This window comes from Ambystoma mexicanum, chromosome 11 (assembly GCF_040938575.1).
Source record: "Ambystoma mexicanum isolate Mex_15411 chromosome 11, UKY_AmexF1_1, whole genome shotgun sequence".
NCBI classification, from domain to species: Eukaryota; Metazoa; Chordata; class Amphibia; order Caudata; family Ambystomatidae; genus Ambystoma; species Ambystoma mexicanum.
In genome coordinates, this window is record NC_090934.1 from 91569049 (window position 1) to 91583387 (window position 14339).

Here is a 14339-nt window from a genome sequence, read left to right on the forward strand (position 1 = left end):
GCCAGAAGGTTGTTCTTCCGGCGTTCTATCCTCCTCCACATCCTGGTAAGGAAGATGAGAGGCTCCATAGGCTTGATCCTAGGAGAGCGTTGAGCTTTTATATTTCGCGCATGTCCCGGGTCAGAGTTGGACGATCAACATTTCATTGGTTACGCTGGAAAGCGTTTGGGACAAGCTGTGACGAAACAGACTTTGTCTCGTTGGATTATTTTAGCTATCTCCGAGTGTTACCGCTTGGCGGGTAAGGACCCTCCGGCTGGCTTGCGGGCCCATTCTACCAGGGGAGTGGCTGTGTCTACTGCCCTACAGAGGGGAGTTCCTATTCGTCACATCTGTGATGCAGCCACCTGGGCTTCAGTACATACCTTTTGTACGTCACTACTCCCTCGATTCCATCAGAGGGCAAGATCTGGCCTTTGGCAAGGCAGTTCTCTATTCTGCAAATTTGATTAAGTATGCTAAATTTGTATTCTAAATTCTTTCCCACCTCCTTGCTTGGTACTGCTTTGGGAGTCTCTCATAGATATGGAATACGTCGGAGGACCCAATCCCCTCGAAGAACAAGTTACTTTCTTACCTGGTAACGTTCTTTCGATGGGATGGTCCGACGACGTATTCCATATCGCTCCCTCCCTGCCTTCCCCGCTGCAGAATTTCTTTTGCGATTACAGCTTGCGTTCTGCAAGGCCTTGTGTTTCTGACTGGCAGAAAACTGGTGGCACACTTTCTGGGAAAAAACTATAACTGAGGCTATGGGCGTTGTACGTCCTACTTATCACATCGGGTGACGTCGGCCGTCGGAGGAGGTCCTCGGGGACGGCGCATCGACGTCATTGACGCAGGACGCAGACGCCAAAGATTTTCCGAACCAGCACAGCTGTGGACATTACCTGTCATAGATATGGAATACGTCGTCGGACCATCCCATCGAAAGAACGTTACCAGGTAAGAAAGTAACTTGTTCTACTAACAAAAACATAATCCCTGCCCTATACCTTGTACACAAAGTGTGAAAAGGAATGTATGTATATAAAGGAAAATCAGTGCTCAAAAGAATAAATGTCTGAATCAGCTCTCCCCTCCACGTTGGACAGAACGGGGTAAGGCAGTTCCTGTAGACAAGACGGCACACTCTGGCGCAGGCTCATAATATAAGATAGTTCAAAACATGGATCGAGGCCTGCCTGGCCTTCCACGTTTAAGTCTTGCTTTCCAATTTCCACAAACACAATTTAACGAAAAAGTTCACAGCGTTCATCCTCTGTCGGGCTCAGACCTCTTATAGCACAAGATCAAGTCGGTCCCACTCTGCCGGGCGGAGACCTTTCACAGCAAATGTTCACAACAGTTGCAGGGGTTCCCTTCCCCTAGCTTAACTCATATCTTTGAGGGGTTCCCTTACCCTAACCTATTATGCCTCCGGCCTCCTTCCGTCGGGCTAGGACCGTTTCCTGATGTCGAAGACTTTCGTATGTGTGTGTTTTTTGTGACAGATCTCCGCAAGACCACTTTGAATTTCCAGCTTTCAATTCACACTCCTGTTTTTCACCCGAGTGCCTTCTGGTCTGTGTAGGTCACTGTATTTTGTATCACAGTTCAAAATGCAGCCTTTCATGTTTCCCTTCTCTCGGGGTTAACTTCAATCACCTTGCTTTTACAGTTCATACATCAAGACAACCTTTTACCTTTCACTGAGTCTTTCAATTTGGCTACTTCCTTTCGCTGGACCACTCTGTTACTCAGTATTGCTGACTATCGTTATTTCAAAGTTCATTCGCAGGTCTGTCTTTTTTCGCATCTCATACACACGCATGTAGCCTTCAATTTTCTGATATAATGTTGCTACTTCACTTTTTCTATGGAACACACTGGTCTCTCACGCTACTTGCCAACTCACTGGCTGTGTGTGTCTTTGTCTTTTACGTTCTTCCAATTTGTGAGTCAAGGTCTGTACCACAGGCATGGCCACGCCTCCTCAACTCTACCATTCACCCGGGAGGGTCACTGGCGTCCTTGGAACACAATGCAGCTTTCGTGTTTGGGATTCAGCCTTCTCCACATATCTTTTGTGGCCTTTTATAGGCAACAACCTCCTGCATGGAACGCCTGGGGTTCTCTACCCGTGGCTCTTGTCCCTCGGCACGTTGCTCAGCTCCAGTAGGTTCGCCTTTGCCCCATAAGTTCTGCTCTTACTCGTGGTCCACCTCGCTCCGAGTATATCTCTATGTACTGCCTTTTATCCGTGTGAGGAGAGCTAATTAGTATCAGATGTATGCACTTAAGAGTCAAGTTCCTGACTTTGCCTGATCCAATCAGCGATGTATAAGAGTCAGTATTGTTACTCCGTCACCCTCTTCCTCGGCCCAGTGTTTTTGTGGAAAGGTGGGGGTGGTTGGGTTCATTGGGGAAACCCATGAAATAGTATGGCTTAGGTGTACGGGAAAGGGGGGGAATACCACGTCTCTCCATAGGCTATCTCAATGCCACTTCCGAAGACCCCTCACCCAGGTGATCATCCCACACTGGTTCGCTACGAGGGTCTGGATCGAAAGGTGATGGCCGTGCCCTGGCTACCTGAGAGAGAGATCCCCGGGGCCTGGCATGTGAGACACCTCCTGGTTTCTCACACTCTGCACTGGCTCTAGCAGTCCCTGACATAATGTATGGTAAAATAACCGTACAGTTTTATCCCACGGTTCATGCGTCTCCGCTCTTCATTTGTCATGAATATCTTGAATAAAAGCAATGGGCTCTTCATCCTCCCTCATGTTCCTAGTCAGTATCGGCCCCAATATCTGATGTATCTGGATATTGTACTCTAAGCGCTCGCCATATGTCTGTTCTACAGTTATTGAATGGCGCTCCATCATGCACTGTGTTTTGTGCAGTTACTTTTGGATGCCTTGCTCTTTTCCAAATATCATCAGATCTTTCTCCTAGAATGGCTGATAATCGACCTTTTATATCCCCTAACGCTAACATCATTCCTGATGTTCTTTTCTCTAATTCCTTAATCCATTTTCCCGCACCGGAAGTCAAACTCTGCAGTGTGCATTTTAAATTATCCTGGTCCATCTGGGGCCATGGTATATATTGTGGTCGACCCCCCCCAGACCCCCTCTTTTTTCAAGTTATGGGAATTGTGAAAACCCTGATCCTTTGTCATACCTACTGTTAGCGAGAATGTTCTGTTTCTGTGCTAATTCCTTTTAACCATAGAGACCTCCAGATCTTTGCTGGAATCTGGGATCTCTTTGATTTTAACCTTCTGAATGAGTGGGCCTTTTTGCCACCCACTCATGCCCTTTCCATCTAACTAAGATTTTGTGTTCCTTATGTTTTAATGGAGTCGATAAACTGAATAGGCATCTGCTTTTTATATAGTGACACAACGTACTCTTTGTGCAATGTCAATGAGAAGTCCCTTGGACTCCTCTAAATGTTTAAATACATTTTCTTGTGTGAACCACAGTTCCCAAGAATAGTAGGACAACTTTTGTCTGTCTTAGCTTTTTCCTTTGTGGGTCTAGCACACACCACCTTATGTGGAGTGCTGAGGGGAAGGTGAGGGGGGGTTTAAATAATAACTTATCCCACTTCTCATGTAACTTTTTGTTACACTAACTAACTGGAATGGCTAGTGGCAGTGGTTTCTACCTTTTTGTGCAATGTATCTGCAGGCTGATTTCTCAGCTGCAGTACAGCACCCAAGGGTGACCATCTTACCAAAATGGTCCCTGTCTTCTTTTGTTCTGCCATTACTTGTTTGTTAGTTCCTTCTGGGCTTTTACTCTGTTGTTTACGCCAGGTTTGAGTCCATTGTGTGTTTTGCCTTTGGCAGGCTTCAGCCCTGAATCCCGTCCTGGCTCCAGTGTGTCTGGGAAGGCAGGAAGTGAGGGAGGAGCCAGAAACTTCACTTTCCTTTGTTAGTTGGCATGCCTTACCGAAACCAATACCAACTGGGTGGGAGGCAGTCCTGGATGACACCCCCAACTGTGTGATTGACAGCTTAGTGCTGTGAATTAATGGGATTTCGCATATAAGGGAAGGGCTTTGGGACTAAAGTCGACCACTGGAACATCAAATCCAAAGAAGAAGACGCAGAGAGAAGCCAGCAGCACTGTCCAGGACCGCAAAAGCACCGGTGAAGCCTTGCAGCTGTGCTGACCCCGTTTTCCAATCGGCAGGGAAGCTCCGCCAAGAACGACCTCCTCCCTTAAGCTGGAGGGACCAACTAACCTCAAGACCTGCTTAGTTCTGGGCCAACCCGTGTGTCACTACGACCTTCCTGGGCTGCAATTTCCCATTACCCGGGGTACATGGACCATCGACGAGTGCAACGTCTTCCGAAGGATGAAACCGGCTGAAGGTTCGCAGGCATCCATGTGAGTCTACAGAAGAAGAAATCTTCGTCCAGAGTGCCCTCACCAGAGTTCAGGACTGAGGGACCGAGGAAATTCCAACAGGTGATATTCGTTCCACTTTGGCGCTGAGAATAAGGTGATTTCATTTTTATGCTTCGTTCCCCCTTCTAGCGAGACCCACATCACTTTTTTCTGGACTTCTGGACCTTTTTCTTTCAATCCTAAATGAGAGGAGCCTTTTTCTCTCATTCATTCTTGTGGGCTCTGTCTTTTGAAACTCTATTCTTTGTATTCTTCCTGTACTGTGGAGTCTGTCTGCTCCATAGCTCTTAAAGGCATCTGTGTTTTACTACTACAACACACAGCTCCTTATAGGCAGTGTTGATGGGGACCCTTTGAGTCCTTCCTTAATATTATTTTTCTATATCTTCAAGTAACTACAGTTCTTAAGGAAAGAGAGATACTCTATAGTTTGAGAGATTGGGACATACCACCTTCAGTGGAGTGCCAACGTGGTACTTAGTATCCCCCCTTCTCTCTTTTTAGTCACATAATCACCTAGTTATGGCTGGTGGCAGTGGACGTGGTCTACCAACTATTGTGTATTTTTTATACCTCAGGATATGTCCATAGCCCCGGTAGTGCACAATAGGGGCCTTGGTAGTGCACAAGTACCAACTTGGGTCCTCCCTTCTTTTTTCGCCATAACTAGCATGGATGTTCTTTGTCAGCCTTTTTTCTACCATTCTGGGAGGGGAAGGTCTGTGTTTTGCCTTTGGCAGGAACCCCGATCCATCCCCAAACCCGCCCCCCCGCGCTCCCCCCAACGCCTAGGCACCAGAGTGTCTGGGCGGGGTACGACGTTCATTCAACGCCTGCTTTTCTTTTTGTGGCACTTTTGCCAAAAAAGGTTTGCCAAAACAAATCCAAAGAAAGAGGGTGTTGGGGCATATAAGGGTGGTATATAGGGAATAAAACATGGGGAGGGACCCACACCCAATAAAAAAAAATGTTCATCTTTTTCTGCAAACAGTGACGCGAAAGAAAAATGGGTGATGAATGAACATAGAACCCTGGGCAGGCAGGAAGTGGGGGAGGAGTCTTCCAACCCCCTGTCCTTTGTGCCTGAATAGGTCCAACTCCCACAGGGGTCTGCCTTCAGACCGTGACGCGACCATTTCTGTCCGGACCCTTTTTTTCTATGTGACAGAGGAGCTCTGAGGAGGACGACTCCTTCCCTTTGGCTGGTGGGAACAACCACTTCCAAGACAAACTTTGAAACAAGCCATCTCTCAAGGTCCTAGGAGCTTCCAGAGCTGTGGAACCCCAATACCAGGAGACAGGATGCCCATTTCGTGTGCATCGTTGTTGAAAGGACCTTCCAAATCTTTGCTGAACCCATAAGGACACTCCAGAGATCTGATCCAACTCCCCCAGACTCGCTCACCAGAGTGTGGGACTGCAGGAAGCAAAGAAGATTGGCCGGGTGATTGTCATTTGTTGGTGCTGCAGAAAAGCCGCCAATACCGTAGAGTGAACCGAAACGTTGCTGAAAGTCGTGTTACAGGTCCTCCCTTGTCTGGCAGATGGACTCCCAGGACCCCCCTTGTTATTTTGCATATTTAAGTAACTTTGGGTCTCACCCTTTCCTTCCCAACATTCCCTCCTTTTGTTACTTCACAGTAACAAACTCCCTCCTACACATGTTTGTTCTCCCTTCTCACTGCGGCCTCATATGGTGGACTTTCATTTATTGGCATCCAGGCCCTACATACTGACTGCAAACTTTCTCCTGCTTGAGCATATTCTTCGGCTGTGCATGTGGTACTGGGGGAAATGTCTGCTCTCTGGAAACCCCTCCTCTTCCATCGTGACAACCCGGCATGCACTGTTGTAGTAACTTATGCCGAGTCCGAATAGATGGCTATGTGGCAACCTTGTGAGGCATCTAGCACTTTGATGAGTGCCACAAGCTCTGCTGCTTGGGCCAAGTAATGTATGGATAGTCTTTTCATCACAAGTGTTTCATATTCACCTCCTTCGAGGTGCAATACTGCCGCGCCTGAATGCTTTTGTCCTGTCTCTTGATCAATTGTTGCTGATCTGTCAACAAAGAGAACCTCCCCCTTCTCCAATGGGCTTTCCTTTGCTTTGGGAATGTCATCCCCTTCATATGTGGCACAGTCATGTATTTGCAAGTCTTCGTCTGTACATATTTCTTTCAGAAAGGTGGCAGGTTTTAACGTTTTGCATCGCACAAAATAAATGTTTGGGCTCTACAGGATAATCTCATGTGCCAATGCTCTCTGTGTTGTCAGGGTAGATTTGACGTTTCTAAAATGCCGAATCGTGAATGTTCCACGTACAAGGTGACTGAGCTGCACGAAGTGCTTGTTCACAGGGGGTATTGGCCTTACATCAACTGAGTCTAGTGTACCACTGTAATAGGCCAGTGGCTTGTTGTCCATTTTACTTTTCTGGGTTAGCACGGCAGCCATACGTTTGCCGTTTGAATGTGAAAAGAAGTAAAATTCTTGGGTGTAGTCTGGGATTGTGCGAATTGAGGCTATGGATATTACTTTTTTCAACTCATTGAAGTTTTGTATCATGTCTGCTGTCCATTCAGTTTGTGATTGCCTTTCTGTGCTTCTTTGAGTCCCTGCAGAAATGGCCTTGTGTACGATGCATAGTCTAGAATCCATGCTCTGCAGTAATTGCACAACCCTAGGAATTTTTGCATGTCCTTCACTGGCACAGGTCTGGGCGTGGCACACACGGATGCTGCTCTGTCTGGTATTATTCTTTTGCCATTTGCTGATATTACTTGACCCAAGTACAGCACTTCCTGCTGACAATACTAGAGTTTGGCCCTGTCAACTTGTACCCCTTGAGGGCCAAAAGTTGTAGAAGAGTGATAATCTCTTCGGCAGTTCTGCTCACTGTCGCTACACACAAGCAAGTTGTCTACGTACTGGATGACAGTGCTGGGCACTTGGATGTTACCTACGTCACCGTAAAGTTGGTTGCTTCTTTGGGGATACTACACAAAATGGTGGCCGGGTTTTCAACCATAGGAAATTCTTTTTGTACCACATCATTTAAGCTGCGTAAATCCTGGATCATTCTCCAATTGCCCCCTGTGGCTTTTTGACAGGGTAGATCGCTGTATTGCATGGTGAGGTGGACGGCACTATTATCTCTTGATTGAGCAGGGCATGTATTGTCCTTTATTCCCTCCTCCGCTGCTCTTGATAGTGGGTACTGTTTCACTTGGGGTAATACTGCTCCAGCCTTCAGTGTGATGGGTACTGGGGACAAAGCCCAGGGTCATGTGGATTGGTGGTCCACAACTGTGTGGGCACATACGCTTCAATGAAGGGAGGTGGTGCCACAACGGCCCTCAGGGGTACTGCACCCTTCTGTACTGCGCCATGATCTGACAGGAGATACAAATCGCTAAGATTATCCCTCCATCACTGTCATTGTACCCCAGCGGTCTGCTTTTCAAATGCGTAAATCTACTTGCCTGTGCGCGCCGTAATGGACAGGAGGACCTTTAGTTTTTATCCATTTGTGCCCATGGCACATAGGGCGGTCTGCCGGTACCCTCATGTATGAATGGCATCTGCATCCTTGGCCTACCCCCATCAGTCCTTTTTCGTCTCTTCCTTGACACCACTATCCTGCCAAACCTACTCCTTAAACTGCCCTCCCACAAACTCCAACGAGGTGTTTGCTCAGGGGCTTGTTCTGCCTCCTCATTCTCATCATCTTCGTACTCATCAAATGTACTCCATCCGTCGTCCTCTCTGTGACGGGACCCAAAATTCTCATAGCCTAGGCTGCCTGCCCTCTCGAATCCTTCCCCTTCCTTCTCTATGTGCACACATTTTATAGCTGTTATCTACCCTGAACAAAAAATCTCCTGCCTTCCACCCATCAGACCCTTGGTCTGCTGACGTATCCGGCTTTACGTCAACCTGTGTTGCTCGCAATCTATTCAGTTCTGTTAATGCTGCTGCCTGTGCCACTTCTAGGTCTCTCTTATTGATATCTGCATGCGTTGGTACTTCCTGAGGGGATGCATAACGGGGGATGTGGGGCTGTCGCTGCAGTGGATACATAGGTTGGATTGGTGTAACCTGCTGCTGGGCGAGCTCCTAAGGGGTATATTCCCCCACGCTCTGCTGGTGCACTGCAACCTTTCCTGTACAGTCACCATTGCTATCACATTGCGCTTTCCCTCCCCCAAAATCTTCCAAAACATCTTCCATAGATCTAATATCTCTTTCCTCTTTTGTAACAGTTTCCCCTTCTACTTAGCTGTTAAAAATGTAGGCATGTGTTCTAAGATTCCCTTGTTATGGGAATTCTATCCCAATACAATGGCAGGGCCTTATACATATACTCTATAGGGGTCTCCACCCATTGTAATATTCTGTGTGGCACACAGTCTCTAAGCCTATGTTAACGCACCTCGCACGCTGCTGCTGTTCTTCAAAAAACTCAGTCCGTTATCTCCTCCCTCCACACAGAAAATCAAAAAACTATTTCTCCCACCCCCCCTACTCACACTCACCTCACACCAATAATCACAGGAAACGCATCCCCTATGCAATAAAACACAAACAGAAGAAGCTAAAATAAGCTAAAATAAAAATGACTACTATTCCTGAGCCCACTAATTACGCCGGGCCCCTATATATTTCCTTTTTTCCCTGTTTGTGGTACCACCTTCTCCCCTCTCTTGGGGAAACTCGCTACTATTCAATTTTTCTTTCCTTGATATTCTCCGTAAAAATGAATAATACCAAAAGATAAAGCAAACCACACCCACAACATACCAACAATTTCACTCTCCGTGCATTCACGCTCTTCACACACTCCCATACATCTGCCCGCTACTTGTTATCACTTTCAAAGCTATACTCACATGTGCGTGTTCACCTGAACTCCTCCGTCACAGGGTTCCATCAACACTGGCCTGTACTCTCTGAGCAGTGCCCCAATCAAGGAGCAGGCAGGAATTCTGCAAAGGCTGCTCCTGCACGGCCACTGGGGAATACATGTTTTTTGGGACTGGTCGCTGTAGGTGGGTGCGGCCCATTCAGATAAGATGCCTGGACAACTCTGCAGGTACGGGGGCGCTTGGATAATGTCGGGGTAACCAATTGTACACATACCCCTAAACGCTCACACCAGAAAATATACAACCCACCTGACTTTGAGGCTAATTTCCTGAAAAATTTGACATCGGAATTTAAAAAAAAGATCTTTTTATATATATTTTTCATTATGTGCAATCCTTTTAAACATTAACATTTTTGTGTGAACTACCCCTTTAACTTTACCTGCACAGATAATTTATTTTGAGGGCTCTGGTCACTGCCTAATGCTACCAGTGCGTGGAGAATGTTCTTCCTTTGTTTTCAATTATTTTTAAAGTTACAACATGTTATGTTATTTTGCATTTGTATAGCGTCTTGTGTATCATTGGTATTCTCTCAAGGTGCTTGTAGGTCGAACGCCAGAGAGAGAGAGAGAGAGACGTGTGCAGCTGGTGTGGTTGTTGCATGATAGCTGCTTCTTAGCGGTAAGTGTGGTGCTGAGGAGATCAGTTGAATGTGTTCAGTCTGGGGGGTGGACATCAAGACTCAGTTCTGGCTGCATTAGGCCTGGAGACGCCTATGCTAGCCGGAATGTGCTAGCTAGCAGTGTTTTATTAGGATGATGGGAAGTTTGATGATATATGTTAGTATGAGAACAGCTTTACCGAATGTGTCGTAGTACCGCTGTGTTCTAGTTGAATAGTGGTGTATAGGAGAGAGTAAGCGTAGTAGTGTGATATTGTGGTAATCAGTAAAGTGTATGCGACCAGGCACACTCAATGATGTTGGGAATACCTTCTAAATTCAACTTTAACACAGTGACGCTATTAGGGCACACTCAATGATGCTGGAATACCTTCTACAGTTATGCTATTAGGGCAAACTTTCTCAGTTCAACTTTAACACATTGACGCCTTCAGTGTAGTATTACCGTGGGTCATTTTTCCTCCTTTTTTCATTTTCTCTGGCAACATTTGTAATGCCTGTGTGATTTGCTTAGGACAGGCTGGTGGCAGTGAGCTGTTATTTTTCTGCTGCTGCATCACCCTTTTTTTAAATATTTCTTTTTTTTAGCAAGATGCGATTATTTCCCACGTAGTTTAAATCCTTTCCTTCAGCTATTTTGCCTTTTGCCTGACTTTAGCCCTCTCAGTTCGGAAACTACTGATTGAGGGCATGCACTTAGATCATGTCTCACCTGGTCGCCCTGGCAAACTGCTTTATGTGACTGGACTGGCATACACTGGGCTCTGTACAGTCTGGTCCCAATCCACACATCTTGAAAGGAATATCTGTAGCTGGACAGATGTCTGATACGTGGTCTATGGAACACGTTTTTTATGCTGCTGCCTTCCTCCCATAGACTTCTATGGAACATCCTTTTTTTGTTTTGAAAACTTTTTTGTAAGTAAGTAAAACCATCTGCTTTACTTCCTAATCCTGTTTTGCTCATTTTTATGGGGACATTGAGTAGTGCCCAAGACTGTCAGTGCTGAGAGACTGTTTTTATTTATGAATTCTTGTGTTGTAACAATTGCACACATAGACTGAAGCACTGGTAGGATACTTTGTATCCTTATTACTTTTTATCCAATGGCTTTTTGGTTACAAAGGACATATGACAAGCAGGTGGCTTCAATGAAATTGTTAGGAAAGATTTCTCTTTTGGCACCTTTACCCTCCATACTTTCTGTGCAACCCCAATCATTTTGCTATTTTTGTTAACCTGTTCTGACTTTTTGAGGGGATGTAAAGCTTTCAGCTTCACTTCCCCTGCCTTTTGCTCATTTGTTATGGGGAATCTGATTAGTCCTTAAGACTATCATTACTGGGAAACTGTTCCCCTTTTATCCTTTACATTTGTGTAACTTTTTAACCTTTCACACAGTATCTTACAATGCATTACAATGGGGATACTCTTGTATCATCCTAGCATTTTACACTTGATATTATATGATAGGTTATTTATAACGTGCTTAACACCCAGAGGTTTCTAAGCACAGACCCGGGGATCAAATCTGTGTTGCTCCGTGTCGTTTTGCTTCCAAGGCGAGCACGTTGCCCCTGAGCTATCCTCCCGAGACTTGGGAGTTTTGGTATCTTTTATAAATTCCTAAAGACCAGCTGGTGGCAACAAATATATTTTTACAATGTGTGCGTTGTCACTATTGTGCACATTCACATTTACCACATTTGACTACCAAACATGGCTAGTGCCCTAAAATGGCCGTGCATTGAGACGTTTGCTTATTCTTTGGCCATGTTGTTGTTTGGCCTTGTTAGGTCAGGAAATCCCATATAAGTTCATGCACTTACCTGGGAAAGCTGCTGCTTCCAGGGGCTGGTGCAGGCTCTGCGGGTGTGTGACCCAGGAAGAGGGTGGGACTGTCTGGTCCCATTTCATATCTGTGGTGCCAGAGTGTCTATAGGCATGAGTTAAACCAATGGTTGCCCCTGAATGGACAACTACTGGCTGTTTGAATGGTGCAGATCCTTACCATTGGTCGGCTTGGACTTGCTTCCATGCTGGATAAGATGACTCCTGCTGCAGCCATTTCTGCAGATCTGCATTGGAGCCAAGAATCTGTCATAGGCGAACAGCCAACTGAAGAATCGAAGAAGACTCCTGGCTTCCCTTCCTGCGTCTGGCACGGTGAAGCCTTGTTGGACTACCTGATCTCCGAAGACTGTGAGCAATGCTTCAGCCCTTGGACTTTTGGGACCAACTAGTCTCGATGCCTTCTCGAGGGTTCAGCCGTGCTGAGCCTTTGTACGTTTCCCTGGACCAACCAGTGGATGTTATGAAAGATTTCTCTTGGAACAACTTTTGCTCCATATTTTATGGCCCCCAAAACATTTTGTTTTTGCAATTTGTCCTGACTTGTTACAGTGAAGTGAAGCCTTCAGCTTTACTCCACTGGTCTTTTGCTCACTTGATATGGGGAAACTGGCCAGTCCTTACTGGGAAACTATTTTTCACGTAGTCTTTTGACTTATCTATTTTGGGTAACTTTTTACTCTTGCACACAGCATCTTCCAATGAAATGCAAGAGGGATATATGTGTATCACCTTAGACTACACTCTGAGGATTTATTTGGATACTTTTAAATGTGCCTAAAGACAAGCTTGGTGGCAGCAGTTAATTTTTCACTAGTTTGACTCTCTTTTTGTTAGTATCCAAACGCTGTAAACGCGATAAGGCTAACTGTGGCCAGTGTCCTAACATGGCCGTGCCACAAGGTTTTTCCATTTGATGTTTGGCCATTTTGTCTTTTGGCCTTATTCCTACCTTCTGAGGTCAGGAAAGTCCTCATGCATTTTCCCTGCAAAGCAGTGCTTTTCGTGGGCTAGTGCAGGCCATGTGTGTTGGAAGCCAGGAAGTTGGCTGGAACTGGCTGGTCCCAATACACAAACTGGTTTCTGTATGTCTGGAGTGTATGCATGAGTTTCACTTACAGTGGTCCCTGATTGGACCATTGCTAGGGAGTGTGTGTTGGGCAGATCTTCTATTGGTTGTGCTGAGATTCTGTGCTCACCTGAGTTTTGGATAAGAAGAGGTGTCCTGCAGCAATTATTCAGAGACCTGAAGAGGGGCCAAGTATCCTGCATAGCCGTGACGACTTTGGAAGACCTGCGACCGTATCCTGAGGCGGACTGGTGACCAACTTTTGCTGCTGTCATGTCTGGCTACTGATCTTATAAGACTCATGTTGGTGCTTCGACCCTCTGGACCAGTGGAAACAACCAGTCTCAATATCTTCTTGGTGCGCTGCAGTTCGTGAGTCTTCGGAAGCGTCCCTGGACCATCCAGTGGGCTGTAGAAATCCAGTTTGGGCTACAGCAATATAAGCGTTGCCGTTCCAGGTTTTGACTTGGAACTTCAGGGGTCTTCAGTTGGTCCTGCAAGTAACTTCCTGCAAGATTTTGGCATTCCAGCATCGATGTGGTTTGAGATAGAGGCTGCCATCAACCGTGACATCTGCTGTTGCTGTGCATCGGTGGCAATCACTGAAACCGGTTTCCTTTGCATCTAGCCGAGGACTCTGAACAGTCCTGCATTGGTGCCTGCTGCATTGTTCCATGAGAAGAGGTTGCACACAGCTCCTGCACACAACTGGAACTCTTCCTGCACCCGCAACGCCTGGGCTGCTTCGACCGGAACCAATGCCGGGAAAGCCCTACCTCAAGTAAACCCTCCAACGACCTGCCAAGTCTGAGGCAAAATCGGAGTATGGGTGATAAGTTACGATAATTACCAGCACCCCTATCTCCACCCTTTTAATGTTAGTGAATTATTTTGTAACTATTGACTTTGGTAACACTTGTTCTGAAGGCCCTCCAAAAGCTAGAACTCCCTGGACATCCTTTGGGACCCATCTTCACATCCCCGCAAACCTCCCTTCATTTTTTCTCAACTCCTAAAACTCTTTGGAAAATGAGTGCCCCAATTTAGGGATGGACTTTATAAGTTAGGGTTGTAATTACTGTGGACTATGAGTGCTATAACTAATTACTTACCTTCCCTTTCAGGTATTGTGCGGGTGAATTGATTATTTGGCACTGACTAATTGAGACTGTATATATGTATTATATGATTTAGTATTGTGTGATATTATTACCTGTTCTATGTCTTTTTTTATAGTGTGTTCTTTGGCCAATAATTATAGTATTTTGTATACTTAAGTGTCCAAGTATAATCCTTGGTTGCTTCATTGTGTGGACTCATTGTGGACCACTGACCACACTTGCCTCTCCTGAGATTTAGACTGGACCACACTCCATGCTACCTCGATTGCTTTGGCTGACCTCTGAGTTCTGGAAGCCTTCTTGTAGTTATTGGCCAGGCCAATGGACCTCCCCTGGAGT

At 46.0% G+C, this 14339-nt stretch overlaps 1 protein-coding gene across 3 annotated transcripts in view; it reads left to right on the plus strand.

Moving 5' to 3' along the window:
- The window catches only part of LOC138503099 (protein argonaute-1), a 582484-nt gene that overhangs the window by 433668 nt on the left and 134477 nt on the right, over positions 1–14339 (plus strand). The gene's annotated exons all lie outside the window — the stretch shown is intronic.